Consider the following 19,383-nt stretch of genomic DNA (forward strand, 5'->3'; position numbering starts at 1 on the left):
GCACATACACTTATGATGTTTCAAACTTATTTCCACCAGATTCAAAATAAAACCTGGAACACAAAACAGCTTGCCTATATTTCCTTGTTTAAGGCTCTATCTCCTGGGCTTTTCTTTGTATCGCAGTGCCTAACCACATAAGAAATTTTCAGGCAAGCGTCGATATTCAAATGAGATGTTAATTTAAAAAAATTGTTACATCCTTCTGTTTATTTTGGTAGAAGGGAAACATTGGTTCTTCAAGTTGCATTAAAACCCAGATCCAAACCAGTTTTTATCTTTATACATCTTTTGGAAAAAAAAAATTCTACCTCAAGAAATTTCTTTAACAAAGAGAACATTATTTCAGACTCTAACATTTCTGTCTGCCGATTATCATTAGTCATAAGCTAAGCCCTGCACTAAATGTCTAGTGAGCACAGATAATGTTCATTTTGTCTGGAAGACAGGTTGCCGCCTGTCAAGGAGAGATGGAATAAATGACAGGTTTTGACTCTGTGCCTTGCAGGCATATTAGGCTAAGAAATCGCCAACATGATGAAAAATTATTTTGTCAAAAATTTGTAGGTCACCCATCATTGTCTAATGTATTCTGTGATTAATTGCTAGCATAGATCAGCGTTATGTCTTTCCAGTGAATCGCTTAATTGTTGCCTGCTTCATGCTCTTAATGTAATGATGAGGCATCTGCTCCTTTCACATGTGCTTTTAAATGCCAGCTTTTGCATCCAGGTTACAGGGTTGGAAATATTCAACTTAAAGAACTAGTTCAAATTAAAACTTCGGAACCGCCGCCTCTCCTCGCTTTTTATGGGAGTGTGCGTGGAAGGCTGAGTGTTAGTGTTAATGTATGTAGATTTTATTTCTGATGAGTGATTATTTGACTGCTCATTTTACGAAGATTTATGGTGTGCTTTCTATCTCCTGACTGCAGTGCTACTCTTATCTTTAATAAAGGAGATGAGGACATTAATCAGCCATTGTCAGAGCTCCTGACTAAGACATTAAATGTACTGTATGGGATAGGTAAACACGCTCCAGATCCTTCTCTACTCCACTAGATCAGGCAAAAAAACACTCATTATATTTATCATAATTTCACATCTGCTGTTTTTGAAGCAATGTACCATGAGGCCATAAACTGTATTACAACTGTGCATAAATTCAACTGATTTGTGGCTGGAGTAACTAATTCCTAAAGTACATTTTAGAAAAACAAGCAGTGAGCCCTGAAATTGCAATTCCATAAAGGCACTAAATTACTGACTGCAGAATCAAAAATTTGCTTGATGTGATTCTGCAGTGACCATTTTATAAAAAGTGACAGTGTGCCTGTGATTGAGTCAATAAAATAAGGACGAGTGAGCTGTACACTCAAACAAGATTAAAGGGAAAGGGAGTGACAGAGGACAGACTCCCAGTGTACAAATAGAGGAAAGCATAATGTTTTCCCCCAAATGGCTTATGGATGACACTATTAATAGCCACAATATGGATTTCTCAGGGTATTTTTTTTCTTTATTTTGGAGGCGAAAACATTTCATTCATTTCTCAGCATGATCAGGAACACACTTAATATTTAACTAAATGACTTTTGACGTAATTTTTAATTGTGGCTTTAGCTATTGATTTAAACTTGCCATAGTATTTCCCAAAATGATGAAGGACAGATCTTTATGGACTATTTATGTGTCTCCTTGGTTTTGAAGGGTATATGCCCGGGTGATTTCTTTGTTAAGGCATCTAACCATATTGGGCTGGGAAGTGTGTGCATGTATGTTTGGGAGGGGAGGGGGGAGGGTCTATTTCTAATTTTACCCTTAGTGTGCACTTCATTCATTTTTACAAACTCGATCTTCCCTGAACTTGCCATAGGGTCTTCTCCAAAAAAGAAAGCTGTGCATGGAGTGATCCTTTGTACAGGACAAGTAAAACCGGACATGCCATTGTGTTTGAAGACAAAATGCACTTGACATTTGTTAAGATGAACGCCAAAGGCAGACCCAACCACTTGGAATCCTGAATCAAGGCGTGAGCCCACCGATGGAACTTGCTTCAGGTGGCAACCACGTAGGTTCTCCGGGAAGCAGTATGTGATGATGTGATTATTTATTGACTGGAAAAAGCAATTTAGGAGAAAGGTAAATGGATCTGGGCTTCCATTGCTTGGGTCTTTCAAGATAGTCATCTCTTTCCACCAATTGTTTCATGCATCTCTGCCATGGAGGCTGGGAGTGCCACCAAGATGCCTGTCTCACTTGATGATGATACATATGCATTCTTCTTCAACATTCTGTATTTGAAGGCTCCTTATTCAATGTGAGCAATTACTTGCTAGCCAGGGCAAATTGTGGAGGGCATTTACACAGAACATATTTTAGAGTAATATAATTCTATTTGATTTTATTTACAGAGCAATATATTTTGCCATATATTACCGCTCTCCCTGACCACTCTCCTGGTCAACTCCCATAACTGCAAATCTGGAGCTGGCACATTGAATATTGCTCTATTCTTTACACATGATATCAAGTCAGAAATGGTTGTGTTCATAAGGCATTGCATAGTTTCTATCTAATGGTATCAATCTGTGCATCACAGAGCGTTTCTTTTCCTGACATTATTACTTTACTGAAATTAAGCTTGAAACAATCTGATGTCAGGTACTGTATATCTACTTTTATTGCCAGCCTTTCTGAGCCCACCATATTGCCAGAACTGCATCTCATTTCAGATGGGTTTAACCAGATATATATTCTCAAGTTTATTGAGAGTTGGATAGATTACATTTCCCATTCTCAAAGAGCAGGCTGGTCCTTTCAGTGCATTTTATAGAACAAATGTAAATTCCCATGCTGCAGTTGACAAAAATTCATGGTTCTTTTCTTAGTGTCAAAAATAAATCCAGCATAGCATTGGAGATGAGTAAGTGCAGTATAGTGGAGCAGGCTTCAGTTCACCCTTTCTGATTTAGCAGCAGTTTCGATGTACTTGAGAAATCTGTAAAAGTTCAATTATTATGGTCTAGGCAAAGAGATTTGCTCACACAACAGAGCTACTGTACTTGAGGATGAATTGTAAGGACTCAATGAAATGCAAAGCGCTTTCTGAGCACTGCAAGCTTCTTTACCTCCCATCTGCATTTCCCCCTTTCCCTTCCCCATCTACCTATATCTCTTTCATGAAGCCTTTTCTGAAGGCTTTTGCTGTAGTTAAATAAAATACAAGCATAAAAAATTGCCGAATCACTCCATTAAAATGCAATAAAAATTAGTCTTTTATTACGCTTGAGAATTTATATATTTAGGAGGTGCAGAATATGCAAAGAATAGCTATCAAAAATATTTATTAGCAGCTTGGTTTGATCAGTTTGTCAAGATTGCTTACATATGTATGTCTCAGAAGGAAATGTGAACTTGGATGAAAAAGGTGTTTATTGCTAAAAGTAAACCAAACATACTGAATCATAGGAAAAAATGCTCTTTCAGATATCATGCAGTTTATCAACACAATACACTACTCAGTTTGTAGACTGTGTTTGCTTAACTACCAAGAATGTGTCCTTATAAACCAACAGCATCTCTTTCTGTATTTATATTCATTGATTTTGATTGTTTTCCTGATCAAAGCTAGCAGTTTCCTCCTACTATCCATTTAACATTAGTGTTGCTTTTAGAAAAAAATAAAGAAAAAAATGTCAAGAGTGTTCCATGAAAAGAATATAGTCTGACTACTACAAGAGTCATTCCAGATACATCTGCTCTTCCTTTTTTTTTTTTTTAAAAAAAAAATCATGTCATTTTGCTAGTCCAAGGTTTGAACAATTAGGGGATTGGTACAACAGAAAGAGTTAAGATCTACATAATTTCCAGAAGGGTAAAGGTGATCAGTCTTTCTTATGGAGAAGGTATAGTCTCTTATATTCACATCTAATCCCCTCGTATCTCCCTAGTGATTATCATGAAGAAGGTGGGATCCTGCGGAATCTCATTAAATTCTTCTTCCAGCCATTAGCGAGGCAGAGACAGCCTTTGATTACATGGGGAAGCCACGTCTGGATACACACCCCTTCTCCCCAGCTCTCCTCATTAACATAAAACATATTATATGATTATGGTACGTTGTTGATACTTTACAATCACCCCACCTCCCGTATTTATGGTGCAATTGTAGCATAAATAAAATATATTTTAAAAACCAATTATTTCAATGTAGCATTTTTTTTTTTTTTTTGCTATAGGGCATGTGCGCTCACCAGAAAGACAGAGAGAGACAGAGCTACAGAAAGCGAGAAATCATCCCCTAGGGTGGGTTGGCCATGCCACAATCCCTTTTCCTCTATTCTCCTCTTGGGATCTTGGGATCTTGGGCACATGTGCCCAGCTTGTGTTTAAGCCACTGGGTCTGGGACTTGAACCGCGGTCAACTACATGGGAGTCCAGCGACATAGCCACTACGCTAACTGCTTGTCCCCTCAATGTAGTGAATTTGAATGAGCAGTAACCTTCACAGTAATCCAAAATAACATTAGAGGTTATTTCCTAGACATTGTGCCTTCTGAAAATTGATCATCAATGGACACAGATTTTCCCTTGCTGAGGGCTATGTATTATATTCTCAAAGAAATTAATGTGATACATAATTTTATAAATATTTTTGAAGATTTTGCTATACGTAAGGCAAAACCCACAGCACTATGAGCTTGTCAAATTCTACCAATGTTCATACTATTCAAGGTGAAAATAAATAAAATTCAGATTAAAATATCTTGTTATTATGATTTTATATATTAGGGAGAGAGAGAGAGACTGCCATGAGTGTAAGGGATGAACTCTGAACTCTATGGGTGTGTCAAGGCCATGAAGTTGGCTGCAATAGTTTTTTTCCGTAGCTACATTTCTTTGCTTATTCATTTACTCATTTAACAAATATGTGTGAAATACCCATTATGTGCCTGGCACTGGTTTGGGACTGCAGCATTGACCTAGAACAAATCTATGCTCTCCCGTTGCTCCCAGGGAAGCTGGGATATATATGTGGTGAGATGATTATTGATGAGGACAACTAAACTGGGCTTGGTGAGTCAGAGAAGGACTCCTAGAAGAAGTGACTTCTGAAGCAGTCCACAACATGAAGGACAAGGAGTAGCTGACCAGTTGCACAGTGGGGCATCCCTGAGAGTGAGGATGTTCCCTGAAAGTTTTCCTAATCAAGGGAATAGGAGATCTAAAAGTCAGCAAGAGGGAGTACCAGGTCTACTGCAGGAAGTGGGAGAAGTCATGTGAGGTCTCAAGAGTCAAGTTGAAAGTTTGGATATCTTATTCAGGGTAATCAGAAACTATTACAGAGCTTCAGGGGACAGATGGGTGGTGCATGAGTAAAAGAGTTTGCTCTGCAAGGCTAATCGACATGGGAAGATTCTGGGTTTGTGACCAGAGACTGCCTTGAGCATGCAGGGCACACACATGTCCGTGATCTGGGCTGGCTGAGGCTGGAGGTCGATTGCAGCATCAAGCCCCTGTTGGGGTGCTGTCTGTGTTTTTCTGTCTCTCTCGTTTGTGGAAGAAACAAATAAGTAAGTGACAAGTAAAAAAGATGTACAGGAAAGAAACTAGGACAGTTACTTAAATAAAAAAATGATTATCAAATTGTTTTAAGAAAACCCTACTCTGGTTGTGGTTAAGAGAGGCACTCTATATATTCTTTCTTCATACACTCCTATCAATAAATATTACTGTGGAATGTGTCCCTAATATGCGAATGTTTCTTTCTTTCTTTATGAATATAGTAAGTACATGGTCCATTGAGTATATTATGTTTATTTTAAAAGCATGCACTAAGTTAAAAATGTAAAAAAAACCCACTAATTTTGAAATGCATATTTAAAAAATTCAAAGTAGTATTTCATTAAAATCAAGCTTTGTTAGAAGGCATGCATACTCACTGGAGACAGAGAAAGAGAAAGAAGATGAGAAAACACTCCTATGGGAAATGACCATGCCACAATATCTTCTCCTCTATTTTTTTCTTTCAGGATTTTGGGCATGTATTTGTAGGCCTCCAGCAAGGTTTTCAAGCTTGTGGGTCCAGGACTCCAACAGCACAGAAGGCCAAGTGGGAGCTAGTTGTCTTTACTACTATACCACCAGCTGGCTTAACAGTATTTCATTTTTTAATCCCACCAATGTTTCTGCCTTCAAATTTTGACTTTTGTTTTCATGCAGTTGATGTTTAGTTTTGATATGCCTTACTGAACATTACCGTATCATTTTTATCACCTATCATCATCTTGGTGAGGCCATCCCTGACTATCTTATTTAAAATTATAAATCCTTCTCTGGCATTTCCTGCCTCTTATCTGCTTCAATTTTCTCCTATTATCTTCGAATACTCTCTATAACTTATTTATTTAGTTTATTATGCACATTTCTCCTCTGTCTCATAAGTGCAGAGACTTCTTTTTTGATCACTGTTGAATCATCTCACTTAGAGTACTGCTTGGCCTGTAGAAGGTGCTCAAGAAATATTTGCAAAAGGACCAGCAGATGGCATAATGGTTATACCACTGGACTTGCACGTAGTCTACCATGGTTCAAGTCCTGGACCTGGTGGCTTAAAACTCATTCTGGGGATGCGTGCCTGCATGCCCAAGATCCCTAGAGGAGAATGGAGGAGAAGGGATTGCCATGCACCACCCCCCCCGGGGGGTGATTTCTCAGTTTTTGTCTCTCTGTTTTTCTGGTGAGCACACATGCCTATAGCTAAATAAATAAATAAATAAAAATAAAAATAGTTGTGGCATAATATGAATAGTGTGAAGGTTGTTATTAGCAATTATGGATGATAATCCATATTGCCAATAATTATCCTGATAATTTTAAACATTTTTGCCTGAATTTTTGTTATATCAACTTATTTTTTACCTTGTAGTCTGAACTAGATTAGGAAAAAGAAGTATGTTCGTGTGCTTGCCTTTCCTTCACATCCCAGTTTCTGTTTGAAAATCCTATGACCATCTTGTAAGGGCTAGTTTAATTAAAAATAGATAACATTACCTGGAGGCCCGACTAACTGGCTAGATGTGAATGACTGATTATGTGCTGGGAGAGGCTGAAAGCAGAAGTGTGTAGGTGGGCCTGGCTGCTTTCATGGCATTCACATTGCGCTTAGTCCAACTCTTGTCTGAGGCCACTACACATGTCTGAGTGAGGCTGTCAGTGTCAAACTCTATATTAAGTATTAATAAAGATGAATGTCCCTCCTTATGTTTAGATAAAAATCAATACAAGTAGGATTTTGAGTGTGCTCTCTCATGTCAGTGGCTCACCCTGAACACTTTGAAGACACTCTGGAGAGAGGATGAATCCTGGAGGGCCTGGCCAAGGCCAGGCAGAGTGGTCAGGAGGGCATTTGTGGCTTCCTTCCATTTGGTCAGCTTCATTTGAGGAAGTCAGGGTGGGTAGGCTCCCCAAATTTCAGTTTTAAAGGATTCAGTCTTTTTTGGGAAATGTATTTTCTGAAATACTTATTTTTATAAAAAGTCCAATCAGAAGTCCAACTGGGGAACCAGCAGTTAGCGTAATGGCTATGTCGCTGGACTCCCACGTAGTTGACTGCGGTTTGAGTACCGGACCCGGTGGCTTAAAACTCACGCTGGGTGCGTGTGCATGCGTGCCCAAGATCCCGAGAGGAGAATGGAGGAGAAGGGATTGCGGTGTGACCATCCCCCCTGGGGGTGATTTCTCACTTTCTGTCTCTATGTCTCTCTCTGTCTGTCTGGCAAGCGCACGCGCCCTATAGCAAAAACCTCTCCAAAAAAAAAAAAAGAAAAAAGAAGTCATACTGCACATCTATGACACCATTGCTTTGTTAATGTATAAAACACGAAGTCACTTACACAGGAAGGTAAATTTTTTCAGGATTGTCTACTGTTAACACATAGACTGAATCTGTAGAAAGGCATCCATAATATTGTACAGAAATTCACTGATACTGAGAACTATTTTTTTTTAAGAATTTTTTTAACTTTATTTATTTCTTTTAATTTGATCAGAGAGGGACACAGAGAGAGAGATGAGAAAGCAACTTGCCAGGTCTGGGACTCTAACCAGGTTCGGCCATGTGAGTGTCCAGCGCCCTCAACCACCATGCCACCTGCCAGTCCCCATGAGAGCTATTTTACTTTATAATGTGTTTCTAATAGTTCCCATTCCTATCTTGGTATCTATAAGGAAGGATATACATGAGATCATGCTTGACATAATATTTCTTTGGATTCTGTCAAAATGAAACTGATTTTTGTCTTAATAAAATTGTATAGAGACTGGTGTCTTATTAATTCACTTCAGTTATCTGAAGCACAATTGATATTCTGGGTAAGGATAAGCACCTCCTACTTTCTGAACTGCTCATATTACCTTTTGATTCTTAAGTGATATCTTTCCATTGGGAAGCAGATGTTTGCCACTCAGTCCAGGTAAGCAGTAAGGAGTTGACGGTGTCTGGCTAATTCTAGGTGCAGTAGACCATGGCCAGCAGAAAGAATGGTGCCAGGAGAGTACATATTTTCAGAGCAGTGACTTGGAGGCTCTGTTCACTTAGCGGGAGGTGAGTGAGTCGGGGTTACTCACTGTATGGGTTGTGTTGGAAACCAGAGTTAACTGGCCACACATCTATTGAATGTTGTTCTAGTATCTCTTTTAGACTCATGCCAGGCCCTTGGACAACCTTGCTGTTGGTCCCATAATCCAGCCCCACACAGGGTAGTTTTAATGACTTGTTAAAGTCCCTCATTGCCTTGAGATTCAATTACTTGAATTCAGCAATCATAACCTAATTGAATCACTTGAATAAAAAATCACAATTTTTATCTAAATTTTAATTTAATACATTCCAGTGAATTACACTGATGTTACTACAGCAACCTTTCAATGTTAGCAATAAAGGTATCTCTGTTCACAAAGCAAGGGCAAATCCTTGCCTGTGGCTAGGTTCTTTCAAAGTGGAAGGCATTCTCTTACCTGGTCTTCTCTCTGAGAACTGCTATGCCACATTTGTCTAGTTTGTGTTAATAGTGTACATGTATGTATGAGATGGGACTAGTACATTGTGTTTTATGGGAAGTGGTTGGCCACTATGTGACAGGTGATTTGGATAGCACAGACCTGTAGCGTTCATTTTGGCCTTCTGGGTAATCAGTACCACCTTGGCTGGGTGCTAAAGTCTGGAGTCTGCATTAATCATGAGGTGACCACAGTGATGATGCACAACTGCTTCAGGATTCTGTTTGTGTTATTCTGCCGGCCACAGTATTGGTCAACATTTAACATGGACTTTGTTCTGAAAAATTTAGATATAATGTTATAAATCACACATTCAAAGGGCAAGGGAGACAGAAACAAATATCAAAAAGGTCTCAATTTCCATCATCAAACATACATGAGATAGTATTCATGTTATGATTTTGTGGTTTCTAACATTTTTCTGTTGTGATATGAGGTACTTCTAGAGCTTGGACTTAAATTTTCAAAAGAAAAAAAAATTAATCAGATGCCAATAAGCGTGTTTCATTACTTGTTATAGTGTGAGACAGGCAGCCCTCCTCCTTATAAATGGCTCATTCCCTTTCTCCTATATTGTCAGATATTTGGCCATCTCTCTCTCGCTCTCTTTCTCTCGCTCTTTGATTCAGTTCTTTGCTGTGCAGACTGCAAAATATAATAACTTCTAAGCAGTGTGTAAAACAAAGTGCTCAATTCACTTTATTAAAATATCCAATAATAATTGATTTAAAGGCAATAAAATGTGTTCATTAGAGGGTTTATATTCAAGAAATATTGAAAGTATACCTAAAACTGTCACTTTTATTGTGAATGAACAGGATAATATAATTTGAAAAGAGTGTGATCATACTAAAGATTTGTCCTGCAGCATTATCTGATAGCTCGTAAAGTGCTGAAATTTAATATGATGCTTTCAGTCAGTTTAATTGAAATTTAATTGCCACTTTGGGCAGAAGGTTTAGATCTGATCAATAAAATATTAAAGATTTTGTGCTTTCACTTGGAACAGCTCCTTTAGTGATGCATCAAGAGGACCCTATATTTTCGGAAATATTTGTTTGTTATAGTTCACACAGTGCTCAATATCACTTTCTAATCTGAAAGTTTTAATGTGCTGTGCAGACAAATAGTGGAAATAATAAAGCAATAGTTGATCCATTTAATTACAACACGATGAAAGAAATAACGGTCACCTTCAGATTCATGAGAAAGGCATTAATGTAAAAGAGCAATAAATATTTTGAAATGTCAAACCTCAGAAAGACAGAGTCCAACTTGAGCTGGGTTGTAAATCAGACTGAGGGAAGGACCTTGAAAAAAAAGATGGTTCTTTGGTATTTTAGAAATAATTACTAATACAAAAAGGGTAATGATAAAACTATAAATTACATTAAAAAGGGCCATTAGAGGAGGATTAGTTTATAAAGCTGAGAGTTGGTTCTTAAAATTGTCCTGCTGGTTATTTCTCCTTTTCATTTTATTCTGGAACCGCTGCTCAATTATCTGATTATTAATAAACTAATTGATCACTACTTCGCAGTTTAAATATTGCAGTCAAGGGGCCGGCAGGTGGCATGATGGTTAAGGGTGTTGGACTCCCACATGACCAACTGTGGTTTGAGTCCTAGACCTGGCGGCTTGATTTCTCACTCTCTCTCTCTCTCTCTGTGTCCCTCTCTGGTCAAATTTAAATAAATAAAATTAAAAATAAAGTTAAAGAAAATAATTCTGTAAAAAATATTACAGGCAAGTTAACTTTCTCCTTTTCAGGACTCCCATGGTAATATAACATATTTTAGGAAGGAACGAAGTTAAGATTTCTTAAAATATATGATGAGCAAACTGGAGAATGACTTTATGTGACATCCATACCATTATATCTTAAAATTATGATTTCATTCAGACAGTATTTCCAAGATTCTTTAGATAGTCCTATGGCTATCATCTTTTCCTAATGACCTCTGATATAGTCTTTTCCTAGTGATCTCTTATTACTGGTAGAATTTTTCAATAATTTCATGTTCAATAACATTTATTTCTTTATTCACCAGACTCCTAAGCAATTCTAAGTTCAATAACATGGCTTGCTGTTTTACTTGGTTCAGTACATCTCTAAAGTATAATATATTTTCTATTTACAACCATATTCAAACTAGGCTAGTTACCTGCAATGAGCATAACTCTTCCTTTTTTTATCTTCCATATCTGTCCTAGATTTCTCTTGGTTAATCATCTGATATCACCATAGTTTAATCTTGCAACCTTATTGAAATAGATCATTCATCTTTTGAAGTAGGCCCACATCATTTTTTATTGCGACTAGACATAAATAATTTATTTTGTGACATCTAGGTGCTGAGCACCATGCTAGGTCTTGAGAATACAGTAATATGTAAGAAAAACATTTCTGGCTTCAAGAAATTCATGTTTGAGTTGTGAAGAAAAACAACATAGACAAATAAGGTATATAATTTCAAATCCTGACAAATGTGATAAAAGATATAAAATAAGTTAATGTGGAAGAGGGTGATGGTGTGTGTGTGTGTGTGTGTGTGTGTGCATGCTTGTACATGCTGGGCAGAAGAAATAGCAGATGTAAGGACACTAAGATAAGCATCAGCCTGATTCCAGGGCATATGAAGAATAATCTCATGACTCTTGATGATTCCAAGGGGAATATTGAGAAGAAATGATATCACAGAAGGGTGAAAAGATCAGATCACAGAGGATCCAGTAGGCCATAGTGAGAAGTTTTGATCTTATTTGAATATAATAGAAAGTCATGGGAAGGATTTAATCAGAGGCATTGCAGCTGTTGATGAAGTATGTGTGCGTGTGTGTGTGTGTGTGTGTGTGTGTGTGTGTGTGCATGTGCATGAGGACTGAATGACATGGCATGAATTGTCCTTTGAATAGATCACTCACTGCTTTGTGGAGGCTAGATCATAAAGATTTAAAAGTGGAGGCAGAAGCACAAAATAATAGGCCATTGCAGCTGTCCAAGCAAGGTGGCCGTGATCAATTTTAGCCGTGAGCATGTTAAGAATTGGTCAAATTTGAGATGTATTTTTGAAGGCAAGATATAAGAGCTTACTGATGGGTAGGATAATGAGGGTAGTAGGGTAAGAAAGAATTCAGAGTGACTTGATGGTTTTGAGCCTGAGAAATTGGGTAAATGATGGTGCCAGTTACTGAGATGCAAAAGGCATAAAAGTGTAGGAAGTATATTTTTTGGGAAAAATTAATAGCTCTATTTGGCTTCTGTTAAGTGTGCAATGCCCATTGGAAAGCCAGGTGAGATGTCAAGTACACAGTTAGATCTAGGAGTTTAGAGCTCAAGGAGAGGTCTTGACTTGGGATATAAATTGAGTTTTATTAGCATATAGATGGTGTTTGAAACTGGATGGGATCATTTGAGAGACCGTAGGTAGAAAAGAGGGAGTCAAGGACAGAGACTTGGTGTACTCTATCACTAAAGATCTGACATAACAGGGAAAACCAGCAATTAAGATCGAGAAGGTATGACCATGAAAGTGGAGAAAATTGAGACAAGAATGCAACACTGAATGGTGGACAAAACAGTGTTTAAGCAGGTCATTGTCAACCACTGAAGAACTGGTTCCTTCAGTGGAGTGATAGAAAAGATTTAGTACCTTGGGGAGAGAATGGGAGGTTAGGAATTGGAGACAGTAAAGATAGACAATTTTTTTAAAAGTTAGTTTACTGCAATGAGGAAAAAAGAAACTGGACAGGAGCTGGAGAGATAAAGGGGTTTAAGAAAGACATTCCCCCCCACCCTTTTTTTTAAAAAGATGATTGATAGTAAGGCATGTTTACATGTTTATTGAAATAAGAAGTTAGGTAAAAATTGATGATACAGTAGATAAAAAACACCAGCTGTAGAGTGAGTCTTTCAGAAGGTGAAAGAGCTTGAATTAGAAGCACAAGTCGAAGACTTGTTCTTTGGTAAGGGTGGTGATATTGATTACATTTGAACAGAAGGAACATAGACTATGTGGTTGTAGATATGAGAGTTTTCTGAAATTGGGAGTAGAAATACACAGTATTTCTGACTGTATGTACCTTCTCTATGAAGTATGTAGCAAAAAAATAATTTAAGAGTGAGGATGAAGGAGAATATTAGTTGAGGATTTGAAAAGAGAGAAGGCATATTAGTCCGGGATCTTCAAAGAACCAATAGGGGTGTGCATACCTACACACACACACACACACACACACACACACACACACACACTTTCACATGATTATGGAGGCTGAAAAGTTTCATAATCTGCACTTGACAAGTAAGAGACCCAGGAGAGCCTATGGTATAGTTCCAGTCCAAGTATAGAGGCATCAGAACTAGCTGGCATGTTAGAGACTCTGGAGAACCAATAGTATAATTTCAAGGTGGGGTTTGAAGGTGGGATTAAAAACCAGTGGTTGAACTCAAGGACAGGCAAAGAGCCGTCCTGAGGTTTTGTCCTTCAATGGATAGGATAAGGTCCACATTCACTGGGGTGGGGGGCAGTCTACTTAGTCTATAATTCAAATGTTAATATCATCCAGAAATACCATCACAGATATACCCATAATGGTATTTCACAAAATATCTGAGTAACCTGTATTCCAACTGTAAAGTAGGAACATATAATTAACATAACAGAAGGCATAAAACATATTATGGAGGAGAGAAAATTTAATTTAATAGGCAAACTACCTCATAATGTTTTTGAGTGCCAAATTAAGATTCATAGTCATAAGTGAAGTTCAATAAGTGTGGATACATTATTTTCTCCAGCAATGCCCAATAATTTGTTTGAAGACATTAAGTAAATAAGTTTGACCAGGGTTTGTGTATTGCCAGATGAATGTGATAGAGGGAGAGTGGGGCAAATTAGTTAAGGATGTCTACAAGGGGGTGAATATGGTGACCATTTAATATGGACTGGATTAGGGAGTAGAGAAGGTCAGTGGTAAAATGGAAGTTGAAACAAATGGTGAGGACAAATACCAGTAAGGTCATAAAATGACTAGAGCATTAGCACAAGTGAGATGAAGGGATAGAAATGCCAGAAGGTGACTGCCAGACAGCACACTTAAAACTGAAATTTTGAAGGTGAGGCCATTAATAGTAATGGTGAGGTGTTTTGTATAACTAGCAGAGGTTGAATGGTGAGGAGATAGTTGGAATTCAAGAGGTCAAGGAACTGAAAAGAACCTATTATTTGATATCTCATTTTTGTGAAAGTTGAAGTCATCACACTGTAATGGGTGAAGATAGGTATCCAGATGTTAGTTATCAGTGAATGAGAAGGCAGGACCAGAAGGTTGGTAAGTGAGAAGAGTGAGATTTAAAAAAGTCTGAACACACAAGCTCTAAAGCAGAAGTGATTTTGAAGAAAATACAGCTTGGCAGAAGCAAAATCAAGGTAAGTAGGTCCCAAAGTATAGAAAAAAGTCCACTCTCTATCGAGAGATAAAAGAAAACAATGTCTTTTTGTTTTTTTTTAAAGTAATTTATTTATTTACATTTAATCACATCTTTACAGTGTACATTTTTTCTAGCACAAATACTATGCTTGTCAGTCAAGTCAAAGATATTACTCTATAACTTAATCAGCAAATAGTTTCTCATTTTTTTTGTCAATTAAGCATACTTTACTGTTTTCCTTCCCCCTCCCTCCCTCCCATACTAAACTTTTTTCCATATTTTACTGATTCACAAAATATGCTAAACTAAAATTATGCACAAAGCTAGAATCTAGTCACGAATGTCCTGTAATTTACTTCTGAAATATTTTTTTCTGAAGCTTTTTTTTTCAACTTAATTTACATTCATTCCCTAAGCACCATCACAGCATACAAAATGTGATTTCCCATTCTACCATTTGAACAGAACCCTAACCTGTTTTCTGGCTTTAAGTTTAAGCAAAGTCCCTTAGCATTTCTTTGATTTAAATTAAAACCACTTCTTTTTTGAAATTACCAAGTGAACTTGCTATTGAAAGTGAGAAGGAAAGCAATGTCTTTAGGGGAATTAGATCAGAACATGAAGAAAACATAGAAGAGATTGAAGATGTGGGGGCATTTGGCGATAATAGACAATGGTCTCTAAAAGCAGAATAGGAAATTTTGGTTAAATAGAAAGAGGTGAGAAATAAAAACGTAGAACATATATTTACAAATATAATCATGTGATGATGACTGGTGTGGAATATTTAGATTCTGATGGTAACTGAGGTGAAAGGGATGCAATAAATCTGGTCCTGAAAGTTGACATGACAGCTATTCAAGAACAGGAGTGCTTGATCTTGGCTGGGGTTGGTGGTATTAAGACAGTCCCTGTACAAAGGGATTGAAGAGCCCAAAAATCCAGGCACATGCTCCATGCCCAGAGGAGGGGGCAAGTGCACTGGAATCATCAGCAATTGGAAATTGATGTGCCCCTATTTACTGTGCATCATTTATGTAGTCTGATCATATTAATTTTAAATAATACAGATGGTGTAAAGGGAATAATACAGGTCTCAGTTTAAGAGATCTGGTTTAACATCCTGGGCAAATTAAAATATTATGTTATTATTTAACTATTCAGAATGTTACCATTGTAACCTATAACATGGAGGAAATTGTTGTTATATTTATGAATATTAAAAGAAATGACTCTTTCTAGAACGCAGGAAGCAATGGAAAACTATTGGAAGCCCTATTTCCTATATATGTATCATGTGCTTAAATCCGAAGGCTTGATTTTCATAAATTACATACAGCAGGATATGTAAGGGAGAAGAATTAAAAGCACGGGCAGCTTATCTGATACATATTTCTCTCCTTATTAGCTTTTAGGAGCCTCTTACTTTATTCCTGGAGGACCTTTTCATAGACAGATGCCTGTTAAGGCTGTTAAGACTCTGTTTATTAGTTTGCTTCCATACTTACGTAGTTGCTAACTGCAAATATCGTGGAGACCTTCAGCACAGTACTTTGGGGTGGGCTATGCTGAAGAACTCTGAAGCTCCAGTTTATACTATGATCCCAGCTGGCAGCATGGAGAGTCTCTTGGATCCAAAGGATTCCAGACAAAAGCAAAGGTGAAATTAGAAAGCAGACCTTAACTATGCAAATGGACAATGGCACATGTTTAAAATGATCGACGAGAGGTATGTCATACAGCGTTTCTTCCCTGAGTACCTGTTTGAGCTCACTAGGTTACTTTTCCTTTTTTTCTCACCTATTTCTTGAGTTCAGCCACCCTGGAAAAATATATGATAAACCACAAATCAATTCAGTTTTAACAACAGGATGACCACCTGATTCATAGCTTTGTACTAGGCATTAAGATACAGACCAATAAAAGTTAGTAAGAGATATGATCCGAACTTGAAAAAGTTTACAGTCTAGTGCCCTGACAACTGAATAATTTCCACCCTGGTCACAGTCAATAAATATTGAAAACCCACAGCAACAAGTATGCAGTAGTAAAGGGACTGTTCCTGTCTGCTCCCAGGACTTATTGTGCAGGTTAAGAATCTAGACGAAGAGGACAAAGGAGCAGAAATACTTTTAAACACTCCCAAAGATGGAACTAGACCTAAAAAAGACTTGCTGAGTACTGAATAGATAGATCATATGTCATTTCTTGCCCAGGGTGTGTGTGTGTGTGTGTGTGTGTGTGCATGTGTTGTGTGTATGTTACTGATCTGAATTTTGGCTTCAAAGAATTAGTCTGTTAAACATATTATTATGCTTATGATAATCATATTGCTCATGACATTACACAGCACCTTACTTGTGTGAAGTCCTGTAATTCCTGTTTGGTTTTGTATCCAAACTACTAGACCTATGCATGGACACTAGCTCATTTTATCTTACATATTTTGAAAATTGTAGTGTTGGCTGAGCTTACTTTTTTTCAGTTGGCTGCCAGAAACCTTAGAGTCAAATTTATAGCCCATCTTTAATGAGTATATATACTACATTATTGCTAAATTCCTCCCTCAAAAAGTGGAATATGTTAACCAACCCACCCTTCAATCAATCAATCTTTTTACTAAAGAGGAGGCTAATGTTTCAAAGTGCTTTTGAGCCCATAGAAGCTAGGACTTGTCCACAAGCCTCTGAGAGCTTTTTAGACACCTGTTAATTCTTTTCTAGCTTAATTGGAGCTTAGATATCAACACAAACTCTATCCAAATTTGCTTCTATAATAATTGAAGGGTTGTTCAATTAATACCGATGCTATTTGTCCTTGCTTTCTCAGCAATAGACCAGATCTAAGCTTAGAGTTTTTAAGTAGGACTTAAGCTGTATCTGCTCATTTTCTTTTCTTGTTTTCTTTCCCTTTTCTTTCTTTTTTCTCTTTCTCTTTCTTTCTTTCTTTTTTATTCTTCTTTCTTTTTTCTTTCTTTCTCTTTTCTTTCTCCTTTCTTTTCTTTCTTCTTTCTTTCTTTCTTTTTCCTTTCTTTCTTTCTTCCTTTCTTCCTTTCTTTCTTCTTTCTTTCTTTCTTTCTTTCTTTCTTTCTTTCTTTCTTTCTTTCTTTCTTTCTTTCTTTCTTTCTTTCTTTCTTTCTTTCTTTCTTTCTTTCTTTCTTTCTTCTTCTTTTTATTTTTAAAGGTTTTTGCCATAGGGTGAGGGGTGAGTGCACTCACCAGAGACACAGAGGAAGAGAAAGGGAAAGAAGTGAGAAAATACCTCTTAGAGGGGAAGACCACACCACAATCCCTTCTCCTTTGTCATCTTCCTGAGATTTTAGACATGCACACACATGTACCCAGTGTTTCAAGCCATAGGTCCAAGATTCCAACTGTGTTCAACCACATGGGCGCCCAGTTCCTTAACCACTAAGCCACCTGCTAGCCCCTATCTGCTCATTTCCTTAAGAGCATACTAGACGTCTGGAATTTAAGTTTGAAACTCTTCCTCAGAGATTAGGCTCCAACAACTATGTGTTTATTTGAGAATATATTCTAGGGCCATTCTATGTTACATTTCTTTTTGTTTTTCTTTTTTTAAATTTTTTTAAATTTCATTTTTTCTTTTACATTCAATTACATTCTTTAGCTTACAAACCGAATATTTCAACATGTGAACATTAGTCCAGTTGATAAAACTATAAAATATCTTCAACAGGTAATACCACATTTCTTTGTCCCATTAATACTTTGCCTATTTTTCTTCTAAATGTCCTTCCTCAGACTCTATTGATTCCACTTCCACTGCCTTTTTTCTTTTTAAATATAGGTCTTTAGCTGCTGCTACTTGAGTGGAAGTACCAGGAGCTTGGGCTTGGAGCTAGACAGCTCAGACTTTTAAAAAAAATGGCAGACAGACCGGATGGGTGGGGGTGGGGGGTAACTGCCAGGCTATGCACCTTTCTGAAAGGCTAAGGAGAAGAAAACGAAGTTGCTGGAGAACACTCTGCCTACCAAAGAGACCACTGCATAGGACAAGCGAAGTGAAATTTCCTAAGCACCTGGAGGATTCCCGTCCTGTCATCTTCAAGCCCCCAGTTGTTAGGTAGAGGGAGGAAGAGCCACCTGCAAGATGGACATGAGCCACAAGTTGCACCATGACAACAACCCCCCCCCCATCCTCTGTTATCGGTCTTTGGGTCTTTGAGGGGATCCCCTCTCCCACCCCTCCTGGACTGCCAAATTCTCCAGTGTGCCCTGGGGCATAATAGAAAAGTATTTGTATGAGTAACAAAAATAATACCACTTTGTGGCAAAAACAATTATGTAGATAATACATAGATTAAATAAATACTGGAAGAGAGAAAACACTAGAAATAGGAAGTAGTCATTCCCGAGTCTATCACAGAAAAATGATCACTGCTACTATTTTAAAGCTCTTTTCCATTTTCTTCCTTTACAGACTTCTGGGTAATTATTGCTTATGTTTTTGAGTATACTCTGAGTACTAAGTGTTGTGTCACTCTAAATGTGTTCATGGTATGAAGAAATGGTCCAGTTGTCAGGAATGCAGACTTCGGGATGAGAAGGCCTTTTCCAGTATTGACTTTTCAACTTCTAAGTGTGTTTGACCATAGCCAAGTTATTTTACCATTTGATGCCTCAATTTTCTCATTTGTAAAACAGGGTTAATATTATCCACCTCACTGGGTTATTAATGTAAGCATTAAGTAAGCGGTTACATATAAAATACAGGACAGTGGCTTGCACATAGAAAATGCACAGTAAGGTTTAGTTGATGTTAATTAACAGTGTTTCTATAAATCAGAAGAGTTTTTTCCCTGAACGTTTATATATTAAAACTTTTATTACAAAAGTCATGGGTTTGTTGTTAAAATATAGAAAT

Source organism: Tupaia chinensis, unplaced genomic scaffold (assembly GCF_000334495.1).
Source record: "Tupaia chinensis unplaced genomic scaffold, TupChi_1.0 Scaffold000062_1, whole genome shotgun sequence".
Taxonomy (NCBI): domain Eukaryota; kingdom Metazoa; phylum Chordata; class Mammalia; order Scandentia; family Tupaiidae; genus Tupaia; species Tupaia belangeri.